General features: G+C 39.9%; 1 protein-coding gene across 3 annotated transcripts in view; it reads right to left on the bottom strand.

The window, feature by feature from the left end:
• The window catches only part of LOC113953191 (urea transporter 2-like), a 299021-nt gene that overhangs the window by 256598 nt on the left and 23439 nt on the right, over positions 1–18984 (bottom strand). The gene's annotated exons all lie outside the window — the stretch shown is intronic.

Below are 18984 nucleotides of genomic sequence, written 5' to 3'. Positions count from 1 at the left end.
AAAGCTCTTGGACTAATTTTTTTTTTTTTTTTTTGTTGAAGTGAAGGGCTTCGTGCTTTTGGGGTGATAGATATTGCAGCCACAAACCAACAAATTATAGTATCATTGAGTTTGGAAAAGTGCTTTAAGGTCATCAAGTCCCACCATAAAACTAACACTGCCAAGCCCACCATGTCCCTCAGTGCCACATCTACACAGCTTTTAATGCCCTCCAGGGATGGTGACTCCACCACTGCCCTGGGCAGCCTGTTCTTATGCTTAATAAACCCTCTTGGTGAAGAAATTTTCCCTAATATCTAACCTAAACCTCCCCTGGCACAGCTTGAGGCCGTTTGCCCTCATCATGTCCCTTGTTCCCTGGCAGCAGAGCCCGATACCCACCTGTCTTCCCCTTCCTGTCAGGGAGTTGCAGAGCCAGAAGGTCCCCCCTGAGCCTCCTTTTCTCCAGGATGAGCCCCCCCAGCTCCCTCAGATGCTCCTGCTGCTCCAGACCCTTCCCCAGCTCCGTTCCCTTCCCTGCACACGCTCCAGCCCCTCAATGTCTCTCCTGTCTGAGGGCCCGGAACTGCCCCAGCTCTGGAGGTGCCTCAGCAGTGCCAGCACAGGGAGGGCACTGCCCTGGCCCTGCTGCCACACTGTTACTGAAACAAAGATGTTCATGGAACAGCCATGAACAACCAGTTTCTCTGTTTTTTCTGCTGTAGGGAATGATGTAAAATGCTTTGCTAAATTCCAGGTAGACAACGCCCACAGCCTTTCCCTCATCTCTCAGCAAGTGGGTCACTTTGACAGAGAAAGAAATCAGGCTGGTCAAGCAGGACACCATTTGCAATATCACATTGTTATGCTACCCCCATCACCTGCCTGGGGCTGGAAGAGATGAACACAGCTTTGATGAGTTGTTAGACTTGTGCACATTTTTGCTAAGTAAGGCCAATTGCATCATACAGGAACCCCTGATCCCCGGGCAGTGGCTGGCCAAGGACGTGGGGGGTAGTGGTGTGCAAATAGATTGATTTTCTGCTTGCTTTATGAAGTATTACAGTTCCATTTTTCGCCTTCTTAGTCTTTTTCTTCAATAACACCCTCCTCTTCAGTTCCTTGTCATAGGAATGAACTTGTTCCCTGAGTCCCTAGAAAGCTGGATTCAATAGAAGTGATCTAAGGACCAGGACATCTAGATCACAGGAGGAATAACTCTTTCTTTTTCTTTCTTTCTTTCTTTCTTTCTTTTCTTTCTTTCTTTCTTTCTTTCTTTCTTTCTTTCTTTCTTTCTTTCTTGTAATTTTTGGATTACAAGGAAAACAATAGATGGGAGGTTTTTACATTTGTGAAAACATTTTATTTCAAAGGTTTTCAGATACCAAATAAACTAAACAGCTGACAAAAGCCTATGAAAACTGGGAAAATATTGTCATAAACAAACAATTAAAAAAATACATTTCCATCTGGATGAAACTCCCTTACGTTCTCTTTTTTTTTTTTTTTTCTAATCTTATTTTGAGTGAAATGATTTTTTAGTAAAACTCTCAGCAGATCTGGAGATACCCTTCTGATATAAAGACCTGACTGCTTGATCGATCTTAGCTTTCTCTTCGTCAGGTAAAGCAAAGCAGATGAATTTAGCCAGGGACACCTGTTTGCCATAAGAAGACCCTTTAAGAAGCAGGTAACATTGTTTTGGCCATACTGTCTTTACAGCCTGCAACATCCTTATTTAGTCAGCAAAGAAACCCGTTATCAGAATAAGATATTCCAAGTTTTAAATGCTTGCACACAGCTGCTATGATGCATAAAAGAGCACAGTTCAGAGCACGAGCAAAGGAAGAAAATATTAAGTTATATATTAAGGGAATAAACCTGACAAAGGATTTTATGTCTATTTTTTTACAAAAGGAAGAAAACTTGCAGATATATATATTTGGAAAGAGGAGGCAGTAATGAACAAGGACAGTGCATTTCCCAGTAGGTGATGAGTAAGCCGAGGGATAGCTGCAGGATGTCATGATGTACTCTGCTGTCACAAAGATTTTACACATGGGCTGGACAACCTGCTCAATAAATCAACATACATCTATCTTTCTTTTCTTTTTCTTTCCTAGGTATCTATTTAGAAACTCATGGCCACATTTTAATGTGTGCAGAGTGTTTGTTAACTTGGCATAGCCTTTTCATCTTTTTCAACCCTCTGCTATCTCTTGGGGGTGAATCATCATTATGTAACAGAGCACACAAGGTACCATGTGATGATCTTTGTCCTTGCTGAGGAAAGAATAAAAAGAAACTGAAAAAACATGAAGCAACATTAGCACAGAGGTACACACACATCCTAGTAATCATATATAGGATAGACTGGCTACTGGGTATGTTTTTCTTACCTCTCAACAACACTTATTGATTTCAGTGGGAAATGTTCTTTCCTAAATGATACAGACTCTGGTCTCTGGGGTAATTAATGGGATTTTTTTTTTTTAAATCAGATCTTGCACTGAAGGGAGGAATTCCAGCTAACTCCAGCAGTCAGAGTGGCCTTGCAGTAAGCTCTTGCTCAACCTTGTCTTACTCTCTTATGCACTGCACTGGTTTAGGACTCAAAATAAAGTGAATTTTTGAGATCAAAAGGTTGATGTAAAGCTGGAGAAGATCCACTTGATGGTAATACAATAAAAGTAAAGAGTGAGACTGTTGCACAAGAACAGTCTCATTATTCATTGTTATTAGCAAAATTGAACAAGACTTAAAAAACTGCCTAAAACAGAGGAACAGCAATTTGGGCTATGTCCATTCCAGATCTCACACTGCACTGGGAATGGAAAACATCAATAGAATGCTTAGTTATCAGTAGAATTTTTCATTATCTCTCCAACTCCAACAAGTGGCACCACTACTGAGCCCATGAAATGTAACCTACATCCAAAGTGTGTTGGAAACACTCTGACTGGAAGAGAGGGATCAGGGTTCATCTCAGATGCTCACCAGGGGATATGGACCATCTATAATTGAGTAGGTTGTTCACTTGGAAAGACTGAGGCACCGTGGGCTTCTCACGAACTGAGTGCTGAGTTCAGATTTCAATAAACAGTGTTGCCTGCAGTGGAAACCAGCAGGACTGTCCCTGCCACAGACAGCCACGACAGCAACAAAACCCTGTCTTGGAAAGCAGTCCTACCTAAGATCAGAGGAATCAGGAGACGATAACAGCATTTGTACTTCAGATGTTAAATAGCCTCATATGTCATAAAACAGGTTGTCCCATGTTTGGGAGGAAAAAGAAGGCAAAAATGCTATTGAGTGCTGCTCTGAATATTCAAGCTTCCTCAGGAACTTCCATAAGGTTTAATCTTTTCTGCAGATGTTTCAGGAGCGTTTTACATTCAACAACTTGCCTCTGTCTAGCTGTCTGATGTATTATTTTGCAGGTGGACTAACCAAGCTTCTAACAGCCAAAGAACACCATAAAGTGCATACAGAAAGGAAGAATTGGGAATGCCTAATTTAGAATCACAGAATGGTTTGGATTGAAAGGGACCTTAAAGATCATCTGGTTCCAATACCCCTGTCATAAGCAAGGGCACTTTCCACTAGACCAGGTTGCACCAAGCCCTGTCCAACCTGGCTTTGAATACTTCCAGGGATGGGACATCCATAACTTCTCTGGGTAACCCAATGGATACATAATTTTTGAAAATCTGTATTGATTTTCACCAGAATGCATATTATATCTGACTGTATGAAAACAGAGGTAGGGCAGAAAATTACCTTGCTTCTCTAATTTACTGAGTCAGGATGGGATTAAATAGACTTTAAATCTATATCAAATTAAGATTTATTTGAGGAATTGTCATTCTAATTTTCTCTGTAGTTTACAGCTAAAAATCCTTTCACATAGGCTCTTTTAACAGTTACATCAAAACATCACTACGTATTAATATAAGGCACAGATTCTGGTGGGAGTTTCATCTGTCAAGAATGTCATGATCCAAGTCCACAATTCACCATGTATACAATAGGGAAAAGAAGGAGAAAAGTACCTGCCAAGTATTCACAACATACTTTCTGACAGTAGCAATAACACTTAGGTTTGAAAGAATATCAAAATAGGGTATTTCAACATGTCCAAATCCTTCTACGTTGCAATGTTTCATATTTAAAAAGCAAAAGAAAAATGTGCTTCAGTGGATCGGTTGCCATCAACATAATATTCTGGATAATGGAGCAAGGAAATAAGTTAACATTTCAGGCACAGGGAGTGTGAAGTAACAAGCCACAAAGGAGCAGACTCATAGAGTAGTTTGGAGGGTTGGAAGGCATCCTAAAGATCATCTCATTCTGACCCCATGTCGTGGGCAGGGATTCTTTCCTGTAGACTGGTTTTCTCCCTAATCCTGTTGCCCACACTGCTGGGGATGCAGCTGAGGGCACACGGCTGGGTCATGGTGAGATTCTCATCAATCAATGCCCCCAAGTTCTCCTTCCATTCTCAATCCATCTCCTTCTTCTCAATCCATTCTCTGCCCAGCCTGTACCTACACCTGGGTTTGCCTCAACCCAGGTGTAGCACCTGGAACTTGGCCTTGTTTAACTTCATGAGGTTCACATGGTCTCACCTCTCAAGTCTGTCCAGGTACCCTTGGATACCATATCCCTTCTTTCTGGAGTGTGATAACAGCACACAACTTGGTGTCGTTGGCAAGTGTGCTGAGGGTGCCTGGATCCCACTGCCCAAGCCACTGACAGAGCTGTTAAACAGCACCAGCCCCAATCCTGACCCCTGAGGACACCTCTCACCACTGGTCTCCACTTGCACAGTGACCCATTGACCACAACACTTTGTGTCACCATCCATCTAATTCCTTATCCATCGAGTGCTGCATATACCAAATCCATGTCTCTCCAGTTTACTAATAAGTATGTTGTACCAAATGCTTTGCAGAAGTCTAGGCTGATGAAATCAGTCCCTCTTCCATCATCCACACTGTAAACCCAAAGAGAAGGTCACTGAAATTGTCAGGCATGATTTGCCCTTATTGAATCCGTGTTGGCTGTCACCAATCACCTCCTTATGTTCCATATGCCCTAACACAGTCTCTAGTGGAAGCTGCTTCATGATCTTGCCAGACACCAAGGTGAGACAGACTGGTCTGTAGTTTCCTGGGTCTTCTTTTTCTCCCTTTTTAATAATGAGGGTCAAGTTTCTCCCTGTCCAGTCAGAGCAAACTTCACCAGACTTCCACAACTTCTCAAATGTGATGGTTAGTGGCTTAGTAACTTATTCTACTCCATATCCAGTTTAAACCTACTCTTAGTTTGAAGTCATTTCCCACTTGTCCTATCACTCCAGGCCTTTGTAAATAATCTTGCCTCATCTTTCCTCTAAGTTTCCTTCAGGTATTTAAAGGCTGCAATTAGGTCACCCCAAAACCTACATTTTTCCAGGCTGAACAATCCTTATTCTCTCAGCTTTTCCTCATAGCAGGAGTGCTCCATCCCTATGATCAATTTAGTGTTCATCCTCTGGACTCTTTCCAACAGGTCCATGTCCTTCCTGTGCTGAGATTCCAGGGCCGGAGTCAGCTCTGCAGGTGCGGTCTCACCTGATCTGGGTAGAGGGGCAGAATCCTCCCCTTGACCTGCTGCCCGTGCCATGGGATCAGCCCAGGATGCCACCCAGGCTGTTCTTGAGCTTCATATTCCCCACCAGCATATCCTTGCTGGGATCCAAGTTAAATGAAATGTATATAAATGCATGGACATATGTAATAAGATTACCAAATTGGATGCATAGTGTGTGTGCTCATAGGTAAATTTAGAAAAATGACTTAGAACTAAACACGGGCAGTGCACAGAAATGAGAGAGAAAACAATTATGATGGAGTGCTCTGAGGATAGAGGGAATCATGTGGCAGAAGATCAGGATTTGCAGGGAGAGACAGGCAGAAAGAGGGGTTTTACCTCAGCCACAGGGAGAGAAATAGTAATTGAACATCACTGATGCTCTAGAGGGAGTTTCAGAGGTTCGGTCAGGAGTTAGTCTATTTTGTCTCTAAGAAGAAATCTGAAACACTCCGAATTATCTGAGCATGACTTTAGAGTATAATTCTGAAATACTAAATTCGAACCTTTTCATAAAAGGTCTATTAATTCCAGAGGGATTTCTCATACTTTTTTTTTTTAAACAATGAGATTTTATTGGCTTGATTTGTTTTCATCTTCTGGCTTCTAGGGATGAAAAGACAGGAAATGATGGTCTATTGTATACAAGGTGTGTTGTCTGAATTTTTTTCCTGAAGGTGGATTAAACCACACATTTTTTAGAAAGATACCTTGAAGATCCCGAATAACAGGGACGATGCCATGTTGGCTGATGAGCAGATACATTATGCTGCAACTATCACTAGTAGAAAATTCAGTGTAATTTAAATTTTGAATTTCCCTTACTTTTAAGTCTTGAGCATTCTTACATTTGGGTTTGGAAAATTATAATACCCATTTCTACCTGTTCTCCTGCTATGCAATTTTCCCATACAGTGGTAGCTATGTACAGTATTCAGGTCACATGGAGAGGTTTTGTTCCCCACATACAAGCTGATAATACTTGCCTTCCATCTGCTTTTTTTTTCTTACTCCATTTTACTCCATTTTATTTCAAGCAGCCACGAGAAATTTCTTAGCTTTTCTAACAATGCTGAGTAACGATCAGATATGAATGACAGCTTTTTTGAATGAGTACGTTTGTTAGAAAAAAACCCTAAACCCAACAACAAAACACAGTTCCAGAGGGATGTGAGTTAGTCATGAAGTGTGGTTGAAATCAACGTAAATCTTCACGGCCAAAAGAGCGGAAAGAACATTTGAGAATATCTAATATTTTGTGTTGACATTTTCTGAAGAAAAGATTGCCATTTTTCTTTCCAAATGTCATTTTGTCTGAAAATTTGAAAAACATTTCCTTTACAAAAATCCTGTAATTATAACACAATGACAATATTACATTTTCCCATTTTATTTCCCTTTTGGTATTTTCTGAGAACGTATCTGTTCAAATATCACACTAAAATCCCATATTTGGAAAATCACTGCCTTTTATTTCCTACTTTTGAGATTAATTTTCAGTTGCTTTTATTTTTCACTGTCTTCCACCTTATAAATTTGATCCACGGTTTCTGCTGATGGGTGTTGAACGTTTTGCTTTGTTTATGAACTTACTCTATCAGCTTTTGAACCTTTGGTCAGGCATTTCCAAACACTCATTACTGCACTCATTACTGGTCATCTTAAAACCATTGTAACATCATCAGATTTTGCTTGTAAAGATTTGTCTCATTGATACAAATGTTGAAGAGAGCTGGATTAAGACTTTAATCCCTTGGAGACTGCATTTGCAGCAACTCAAGTAATGGATTTCTCCATATTAAAAACTCTGTTTCAAGACCTGTCAAACAGGTCGTTTTAATCCATCTAATATGTGCCCTGTTAATTCAGTACAATGTGTTCTTTTTTAGTCAAAAAATCGTGTGATACTAAATCAAATTCATTGGAGAAATCCACATATATGATATCAACAGCATTACCCTTATCAACTAAATCTGTAATGTTGTCAAAAAAAAAAAAAACCACACTCGTTTGACAAGACCTATTTCTGTGCAAACATGTTGTCTAATATTAAACATGTTGTCTTATATTTTCAGCATCTAATTCTTCGTTGACAGAGTCCTGAATTGACTGTTCCAATAGTTTGGCCGGACTGACATCTGACTAACTAGTTTATTGAGTCATCTCTTCTGCTCTGTCCAAATGCAGAGATTTCACTGGCAGCCATCCAATCTTCAGGAATGTTCCTCAACTTCTCAAAAACTTCTTAAAATCTGGTTTGCAGGACAATCAGCTACTTCCTTTTGGATCACTATATCAGATGTACATCTCTGATAATTTAAGTCATATTTTTCTCTAAACTAGACGGACATGACTCTATCACTGCTTTATCTCTGAGGATCATTATCCTGCTTCACATCATTCACAGGACAGAATTAAATGCTCTAATAGGAATTTTTATACCTTAAGTATTTTTCTTCTATTCTAGAAAACACTTTCTGTCATTACTACATGCACATTGAGTGATGAAGAACATCCACAGAGGGTTTTCTTGTCCCTAACACACTATATAGTTGCATTTTTATACATTGCTATATAGTTGCATTTTTATACATTGCTGTATAGTTGCATTTTTATACATTTTCACATATGTTAACCTCTCCACACCATGTTGATTTTTTTTTTTCAGGTGTCCTATAATTTCTTTCACACCTTCTCTTGACACGTATCTCAAACCTCTCTTTTGGAAGTCATCTGATTATGAAAAATATTTCTCAAAATAGATGAGAAATTAATCGGCAAGGTCGAGAACAGGTTTCTTTTCCTTGCTTCCCAATTTGCAGCTCTAGCTGGTAAATTCTATTGCATCTCCATCAAGCATGAAAAACTCAATTGGAAGTGGACAAGTACTTCTTTACTCACAGGGAAAACACAGATTTCTCAGGCAATGGTCCCCAACTTACAGTGTTTCAGGACCTCTTTATTATTATTCAGAAAACAATAAATCACAAAGTCTATCTGTAACAGAGAAAAAATATGTATGCTTCTTCTATACAATGAATTCTGTAAGGAAAAAAAAAATCTTTCAAAGAGGGAAACTGGAGTAAGTCAGACCTCTGTGAGCTTTGCTGAGTTAAGGTACACCGTTAATACAAAAACACATTAAGAGCGATACCAGGTCTCTTACTTTCTGCTTCTTACCTTGAAAAATATCTGTGGAATCATCACATCTCTCACACTCCCTGGACTCGAAAATTTTCTGGTCCCATTTGCTTGGAAGGAGTAAAGGATCACAAACCACAAAAAGTGAAGAGTCCTCTGGGCAAGTCAGCACTAATGCATGTGACAGATACGGACTAAATCTTGGAAACTGGACTCTTCACCCAAGCCTTGAGTACAAGAGCACTGGTTCTCCTTCAATCCCCTGAAAAAGTAACTCTGAATTCAACATTTTTGAAAAGCTTTAAACCATTTACACTCAAGATCAACAAAGGGTCAATTTTATACTTTGTCATCCTGCAAAGGTCTGTCCAGGATGGACATTTGTAATGAATATATAAATAAATCTACTTTTTAAAACATGCTTTGACTGGTAGTTTATGACTACCTTCAACAACCTTTATGTTGCTTTTTACAACAGTGTCTTATTCCCTCTGGTTAGAGAGAATGAAGATGAGAGATATGTTCCCATATTCCTCCAATTTTCATTTTCCCTTTCCTACAGTTATGAGCAAACTTCACTCCGTTTCTGTAGATTACTTCCATTTATTCTTTTGTTCCTGTTTCCAAGAATACATCTTCACAGTCAATTCAAGCTTTAATACATGGCAATTACTAATGACATAAAATACTCTTACCCCACATCTTCAAGCATTTTGGCCATATTCTTCTTGGCTTTTCTCTTTTCAATATCTAAAGTGCAGAACTCCTTCAGTGCCCTTGAAGAAGTACTTGTTACATTAATGGATACATTATTCCATAGAAGAAGAAAGGATAAAAATATCGTCTTCAATTTATGAATCATTCTTATCTTTACTCTTCACCTTTAGTTCTCTTTGTGCTTCCTTCTCTCATACTCTTCTAAATTATTTCTGGACAAGTACAGTGTCACTAAATTGGAGAATTTTATTTTGCTTCTACTTTTATCAATGTTTTTACTCTTGCCATCTTTAGGAAGTGCAACCTCACTCTTTTGGAACTCAATAACCTTATTTTTTCTTCAGAAACTGATTTTCTCTTTTTGTTTTTTTTTCACCCACTGCAGGGCTGCATATTATTTTTTTTTTTTTTTGTAGGCCATTGCTTTGGCTTAAATACATTTCTTAACTAAGGTACATTGGCATTTACCAGAGGCACATAGTTCTCTGACCCTGATTTCCTCAAAAACTGTATCATAGAAATGAAACCAAAGGACACCATTCACAAGGGACTCTCTTATCTACATAGGAAATGAGTACCAGGGATGCTTGTAGAATTAAATAGTAGAGCAGCATTTTAATATGCTCCAAAGAAGGCAAACAGCTATTGATGCCTCAAGGATCAAATACTTCTTCCTAATCACTCTGGCCAAAATCAGTTATGAACATAATTTATGTCACTACTTATGGCAATGGAAGAAGATTAGTTCTCTCTGATCAAGGAAAATAACAAAAGTTCAGACATCCATTCTGCTAAATAAATCAACATCAATTTCAATGGATCCAATTTCACACTTCATTTTACACCTGCAATTTTGTGTGTTACTGGACACGAGCAATGTCCATGCACGTAGCATAGCCACAGTGGCAAAGTTAAAAGGCAGCTGGGTATTTTAGCAATGAACATTACCAACTTATTAAGATAGCCCAGACCTACCAGGCAAGGGGATTGGTATTGTGAGATGAATATTAAAATACATGGAGATGTGAAGGTTACTAACCAAGACAAGAAGCCAGGGCAAGCATGCTGGGCTTCAAAGTCTGGGTGGGCAAAGAGTAGCTTCGAATCACAGCACCTCAGAAACCTCTGCAACAAGCAGATGTCCTTCAGTTCCCCATCCAGCAGCAGATATAAAATGTGCAAGCTGACTTCCCTGAGGGGGAAGCACACACCCTTACAATGAGACCCCCAGAGCAGTCACACAGACAAGATAGAATGTTTGGGCAGCGTTTCAGTGGTATTCTCTGGTTTTATAGCCTTGTTCCACTTTGGACAGCTCTCCCAAGTGTTAATCAGAACCACATGGCTGGTAAATCACCAATATGTGGGCTATAGGAACCCCCAAGAAAGCCCCACACCTCTACTGTGCTCCCTGCAGCATGACAAGGTTTCTCAGTATGGCCCGACGCTGTGTTTGACTCCAAACTGAGTTTCAGAGGAAACTTGCAGAAGGCAGGACTCAGGTACATTACACAAGAGTTATGATTTGATATTTCCAGTTTCCTGAGTAGTTTGTTACTGTGATAAAAATTCAGAGGCAGCTTTTAAGTTTGATACAATTATTTTAAAAGTCAGAACATACCTTTAATGCGTTTGTGAGCCACACATGGCTGCCCTTGGGGCGACACAACTCTCAGCATTACAAGCACAGTGTTTCTCTCTACCTTTATTCCAACACAGTATTTGCTGAAGTCAAATATAATAAAGGCCCTACATAAAGGAAATGACCTTCAGTTGCACCAAAGGAGGTTTAGATGAAGCATTAGGAAAAATTTCTTCACAGAAAGGATGGTCAGGCACAGGAACAGGCTGCCCAGGGCAGTGGTGGAGTCACCACACCTGGAAGTGTTCAAAATACGTGTGTATATGGCACTTGAGGACATGGTTTAGTGGTGAACATGGAAGTGGGGCTGTGATGATGGTTGGACTTGATGATCTAAGAGGTCTTTTCCAACCTGAATGGTTCTATGATGCTACAGATCTCGGTGTTGTTCTGCTCTGCAGCATCAAAACTGCAGACTCTGGTCTGTTAGAGAGTTTATAGACCACAGGGACAGCAAATATGTATAAATCAGCACAGACTAAAGCTATTCATAAATTCTCCAAAACTGTGTGCTTTGGAGCTCCTAATGCACGTCTCACTGTTACACAGTGAGGTGTTAGAAAGTTCAGTTGCAAGGAAGGACAATACAGCAGTCCCCATTTTACACGGGAAAATGAGGCACAAAGAAGCCAACAGCTGAAAGCTCAACTTTAAGAGGACTTCTGAATGCCTTTGAGGATCCACACTGAACTATGTTGCCCATGATCACTCCTAAAGATTGCGGCAGCAAATTTCCCCAAGCCTGGAGGAAAAAACCCAACAATTTAGTGCCAGGAATGGAAATAGGGTACTGCGATTCGTTTTCTCATTTTTCAGTCTTATTTCTCACTTGGTTCCAAACATACATTTTAACAGCTTTTTTTGCAGTTTTAGGAGGGAAAGGAAATGAGAATGCTGGAAGAGCAAAGGAAAAAGAAGAAAATAAATGGAACGGTGAGCACGAAGTGACACTTTCTTCAAACCTGAGGCCTCTGTTCATTCAAGGGCAGGTTGTATGGAGCACTGAGCAACCTGGTCTAGTGGAGGGTGTCTCTGCCCATGGCAAGGAGCTGGAACGAGATGGGTTTTAACGTCCTTCTATCCCAAATCATTTTTATGATTCTATGATTGTAAGATCTTTGCTGAAAGCTGGTTCTATAATGTGAAAAATTAATATCCTAACATTTTACTAGATTTCTAGTGAATATTATCGTATGTCTGTTGATTTAAACAAACACTTTTTTTCCAAATACTGGCTTGCAGACTCATACAACACAGAAAATAAAGAAGCTGGAAACCACCTCGACGAACACCTTGTGGCAAGGCACCTTAAATATATATCTTAGTTTTAACATGTAGGTTCTACAATGTATAGTGAAGTGCCTGGGACGTGGCTACAAGATTTAGTGTGTTTTATACTACCATTAGCATAGGTGAAGACAACTTAAGGAACATATATATGTGAACATATGCCTATATACATGTAAAGTACTATGACTGCCATAATGCATGAGGTAAAGCTGAGTCTCAACTTCAGTGTTTGGGAAGAAATTGAGTAACTGCAATCCAACTGTCCTGCTAACGTATGGGAGAGGAGGGTGGTGAGGTGGCAGTCGTGCTAATGATGTTGTTGTGGGAATTTCTTTATACATTTAGATGTGCATGTCCACATGTATATTTGTGTGTGTGGCTGATGCCACAAGTATTTGAAATGTTTTTGGAGGAAGACCGTCTCAGAGCTGTTGGATGTCGGCTGTGGAAATGGAATGACCATGATGTGACCCGGCATGTGCCATCACTGCAGAAAATAAGTCAGTGGTAAGAAGCAAGCTGTAAAAATGACATGACTAAGAAATGAAAAATGTAGATACTTAAGGATATCAGCCCTGTGTAAGTGGATGGGTGGGCTGAGCTGGTTGGAAATTTAAGGATCAAGTCTGAGCATCCTTAATCTTTGCAGCTATGTGCTCTCAGCCCAACTCTCATCCTATCTGGATTCACACCCAGAACACATCATGATGGTGGAGTTACACCTGATTTACACCATTAGGACAGTGCTTGCAGTCTCCTGCCTGTCAATGACAAAGTTCTCAGCAAAACTTTCCCCAGTGCTATTTCCAGGTGAAGCTAGTGAGGGGTTTGTGTTAATAAGGAGTAACTGCATTTTAAAACCTTTACTTGAAGAAAGCAGCTAGAGAAAAATTTTACCTCTTTTGTTAAACAAGAGGAAAAAAAAAAAAAAGAAGGCAATCTAGGTTTGTGTACCTATGTATGTGTGAGAGAAAGCATTGGTAAGGGGAGACCATTTGCTCCAATCGGTTAGCGTTACTAATACATAACAACCCTGCCAGCGAGGCACTGCACAGCTGGAATTAATCTGAGGGAATGTGTGTTGCTGCAAAGACAAGCGCGGAAAACTTTCCCCGTGTGAAGGCAGCGTGAAGCCCTGCCCTGTGGCTTGGAAGCAGTTCATCAGGCCCTGACAGCCCCGACATCTTCTTTAAGACCTTCGGTTTGGGTGGGGGAGAAATGCACTCCACCCTGCTCAAGTGAGCATCCAGGAGGGACTTGTTTTATTTCATGATATTTTGCAGATCACAGCAACCTCTCCCCTCCCTGTTCTGTTTTTTTTTTTTTTGTTCGTTTATTTATTTATTTATTTGTTTGTTTGTTTTTAATTACCTGGTTAGTTTTGTTCTTCTCTTGCGTTATTACATTGGCTCCAAACCCCACCGAAAAAACTGACATGGCTTATTTATACTGAACAGCTATTCAGGCCAAAAGCAGCTACTCCATTTAGCCAAGTGCCAGTTTCTCTGCTTGTTATAATAAGGTGCTTTCTTTTAGATCCACGCTGTGAGGAGGTAGCAGTGGAATGTATGCAGAAGATGATGGTTCTCTCTGAAAGTGTTTTCAAAACTCAGTGAGCCCTGAATCATTATTAGTAAACAATTTTCCAGTAAAAAGCAAGTCTACCCAGAAGTGCAGTACAACCACAGCTGATTTTAAGCAAATTCATACCCATATGTGGTTCCCTCTTTCCAAACCCCTCTTTATTCCAGTCTGGACCTGGGAGACTTCTGATTTGCATCAGTAAGCGATTTACCCTGAAGATTTCAGCCTGCCAGTGTGACCTAGTCTCCTTCTGTCATGGAGCAGGGCTCCCTTCCTACACAAATGTAGCCATGAGGTATTGAGGAAAATAAGAAAAGTGATTTGAAAGAGAAATAATGTGGGTTTCGTGAAGAAAATGAGACAAAATGCACTTTTGTAGGGAAAAAAATATATGACTTTAAGTGGAAAGTTTTGTCCTGTTTTTGAGTGAAAGCAAAACTAGACATGCTCATACAAACATACACATAGAGTTTAGCTTACAGTGATTTAATGTTCATTTCACCCCTAATTATCCTTCTAATAGCTATCGAAAGTCTCACATAATTACCAAATTGAAAATAACTTCCTGTGCATGGCTGTCCTGCCAGTTACTGCAGGAATTATGGCTTTATTGCCATTTTTAACTTTCCCCAGCAATAATGTATGCCTGGCCTTGAATTACCCCGTTGTAGGAGCCAGTGACTCCAGCATGGTTTGTAAAACTATTTTCTTGGTTTCCACTTCTCTCCAGCTCTTCTTTCCAGCCTGACTCTCCAGCATCACCTCCTAAGTACTGTTTCTGCATTTAATGCCACTCCTACTCTGACTTTCACTTTTTCCTGATTTCTGTAGAATTTTCCTTCCTTTCTTTTAGGTTCCCTTCCCCTCTCCTCAAGATTTTGACCTAATTCTTTGGTCCCTGAGTGGCTGACCAAAGATTTCTCAAGTCTCAGGAGATTCCCTCAGGTAGTATATATCCAGCATATCTACCTCTGAAGAAACTTATTCCTATTTGGCTAGACTGGGACTGTGCCGGGCCCATCACAGATAAAAAGGAGCTGCTGGACAAACCAGAGGTTGGCTACAGGAGCCAGCAGAACGCCACAGACCTCTACCAGCTCATCAGGCACTTCCATGAGGTATCTGAGCCGAATTGTGGAATTGGTTTTTGATCTAATGCATAATTTGTACTTGCTGAACACACGTCTTCCAGAAATGCATCCAGTTGGGACCTATAGGCTAAGCTCTGCCTATGATCTAAACTGAGCTGGTGGAGTCAGTACTTCATCTGTCAGTTTGACCTTTCTGGCTGAAAAAGACCCCAGAAAATAAACAAGAAAATTACTTTAAATGCACTCCACCCAAAAAAACCAAACAGAACCCCCCACCAAAACTAACAAAACAAACAAACAAAAAACCCTAAAAACCCCCAACCCCCCCAAATCAATAAAAACCCAACCAACAAACCAACCAAAGATACCAACCCCCAACAGCAACCAATTCTGTACCTAATTTGTCATTTGAGTTTGTCTGGTATCAGCTTCTAGGCTTGCTAAGCCTTTCTCACTGGTATTTAAGATTCTTGGTATTTTCTTCTTCTGAAGGTGCTCAATGAACTCTCCATACTCTTTCTGATAAATTAAGCAGATTGTATACCCATAGTCTCTGACTAGGAGGCATTTTTTGCCAGCTCTTAAATAGTTGACTTTCTTCTGCAATCGCAGCTTTTCAACATGCAGCTTTTCACCTAAAAATATAACTGTCTGACCTGAATACAGGATCCCAGTTCTACTGTTTTAATTCATAAATCATAAGTTAATGGGGAAGAGATGAGACCTGCAGTTCCTTTCCCACAAAGGTAATCCATACCTGTGTTGATCATTCATCTTCATGACTTCTTCTCATCTGATGGCTTGTTTGATGGCTCCTGTAACCCTCATCCACTGACAGTAGACCACTGACAGTATTCATTGTATTCATTCCAGCTCACCTTTGGGCTGCAAACCAAGGTTTGTTGCCTCTTCAATAGCAAGGGATAGGCACTGACCAGAGGACATTCAGCATTAGTTGGGTACTCACTGCTTTCCCAACCGATTACAGAAAAAGCTTTAGGTAACTATTTCCCCCCCATTAGATGTCTGTCACATAGTGGACTCTTTATTCTGATCTAAATGGGTTTCTGGGCTGAGAACCAGGTTCCTCATCCTGTTGCAGAGGACAATATTGAATGATTGATACTGCAATGCCAAACACGTGTTTTTTAACTATGAGAAGACTGGGGAGAATGAGCTGATTAAAGCTATGCTTCAAAAGGACATTACCTTTCAAGGTCAGGCTGGACAGCACTTCAAGGTCGTGTTGGCTGGGACTGAGAAATCTGGTCTAGTGGAAGGTGTCCCTGCCCATGGCATGGATTTTGGACTAGATGGCCTTTAAAAAGTCCATTCCAACCCAAACTATTCTATGATTTCAATGTATAATACAACCACTATCAAGTATGCAATTAGAGTGTGTGGTTTAATTGCAGTCTAGGCATAGATGTGACAAAGTCCCCATGCTCGGACTGGTTCTGGTAGGAGAGGGAGACTACAGGACATGATGTGCACGTGTCTGGGTGGCTACACAGCCTCTCTAGAAGGGAACTGCTGCTCTGCACATCCCTTCATAGAGACTCTGAGTAATGTTTCTCTACCCGAGAGGGTTTTAAAGGCCATGGGATGGAGAGAACTGATTAATAGCAGCAATTCTTAAAGGCTATGTTTGCATGTCATCATTCATCAGAAGGCTCCAAATGGTAACTGAAGTCTCTAAATGTGAACTGAAATGGGGAGATTTAAAAAGATTTTAGCCAAAAGTCTCATCATGGACTTAAGGGCTTGTGGGATTTCACTGTCAGAAGCATGTCCAAAAGTTCAGATATTTTTCCAGCAATGCGAATCACCATACGTTGCTGGAAGTCCAACACTTATCCCTTCTTGCCCATAAGTAGCACATCGTATCATCACACCTACCAAGTCTCTTGGGAAGACAAAACTGAATTTCAGAGATGCCTGAAGGCTTCTTTTTGTGTTTGATTTTTTTTTTTATAGGGGTTTTGTGTTCCCTTCCAACAAATGCAGGAAAAAAAAAAACCCTAAACTTTTCTTAAACAGCATCAATATATTTATAAGCACATAAGCAAATGAGACAATTAGTAGAGAGAGTGTTCTGCCCCTGAAATGCAACCACGCATTAGGTGGACTATGACTGCTAACTAGAAGGTAGAAGCAGTGCATGCAGTAGTTGAAATCAGCATATCAAGAAAAAGGATATGTTTTAGAACTGTGAGAGGAGAACTTAGAGTTTTATAGAGGTTGAATACCTGTTCTGTGTACTCAAAGCTGGTGACTTTGAGGATACCTCACTCTAAGTCTACAGTTAGTAAATCCTTCCCTTGGGTTATACATTAATTGCTAGGATAACTTTACTGGAGAGACAACAGTTTCACTGGATTTACTGTAGATATATTTTAGCAAATCAGGTCTAGCATTAATTCTGCACTGTGCTTTTTGTTAGTGGTGCATTAGTCACTCTAATGATACTGTGCTTATACAAAGCATTATATAAGTGCTTTGAGATAAACCACACAACCACCACTTAGAAATCAAAGCTGTTCTCTACAAACACACATCTGTTTGCAATGGATTCTCTCCTTCATCCTCCTTCCCTGACATCCCTCTCCCATCAGCTGGTTCATCACCAAAGCACAGAGAGGTTGTTTTGTGGGAAACATATTGACTGAATTTCTTACCTATGAAATCAAAGTGTGTAATGAATCAGTCTGCAAGCAGTGCTCCCTGACAAACATCAACCCTGCCAAACACAAGAACTGGCCAGAATAAAATTTCTAGGTGTTACTGTTTACTAAAAAAATCAGCAGATCATCTTTATTCCCGGAAGATTCTGTAAGGCCTCAGATTGATTTCTATTTAATAAACACAAGATGGTGGGGGTCAGGGGAAAATAACTCAAATCTCCTAATGTTGTTTGGGCTTACTGGCTTTGAATGGAAATGATTTCATATTATGGATTTCCATCGTTGTCCTTCACTTTATACAATATATCAGGAAATAAACACCAGGTAGTAATTTATTCATATTTTTTAACATATTTTTAATTGTCAAGTGGTCAAATAATATTTTCTCAGCTAATTTAAAAGAAAACTTCTATGTAAATAAGTGCAACCAGTTCATTCCAACCATATTAAACAGCTCAAATTCAAATCCCATCTTTTTAGATACATAAGGGATTTTTTACCACTGCTCTTTCTATATCCTAACCTAAGCCTCTTACATTCATTAAGTTTACACTTTTCTAACCTAGCAGCACCTCTAAAGAGTGTTGAAGAAATATTTTCCGTATTTTTATCTGTTGGAAATAAAATCTCCAACAGAGTCTCAAGAAAATTTTGGTAGTTAAATCCCTTAGATTTCAGGGGAAATCTTAGAAGGTTGAGGAGTTGTATCCAGGTGATTTGTACAGTCATAGAGGAAATATTTGGTGGAGAAGCAGCTGAACTGTAGCTACTTTAGATCTGTAACCATTTCCTAACCCAGGGTGATCTTTTTCCTGACTGCTAAATAATGCTTTTCTCAAAGGACCAAAATCACAATGGAAGGAAGTGATTTTTTTTTTTTTCCTGAGTGAGAAAAAAGTTATATACCTTTGATTTGGATGTTCATGAACGCAAAATGTAATTACCAAATGTTGTTAAGATTTTTTCAGGTCTCCTTTTGGTGCTTAGAGGAGCAGTTTCAGGATGGTCATGACTGAAGGCATTGTTTTTCCTGGGATATGAGTTTGCTTCCAGGCTTGGACCTTACGCTCTTCAGTCAAAAGTATTATAACAGTAATCTGCATGACTAAGGAGCAATACAAATAATTATGATTTTATTTATTTCATATATTCCTGCCACCTACGTAGCCATAAAATATTCCTAGTTGGAAGGGACCCACAAGGATCATTAAGCCCAGCTCCT

The sequence above is a fragment of the Corapipo altera genome, unplaced genomic scaffold (genome assembly GCF_003945725.1).
Source record: "Corapipo altera isolate COAL_440 unplaced genomic scaffold, ASM394572v1 61553, whole genome shotgun sequence".
NCBI lineage: Eukaryota > Metazoa > Chordata > Aves > Passeriformes > Pipridae > Corapipo > Corapipo altera.
This window is presented reverse-complemented; position numbering and strand designations above follow the sequence as displayed.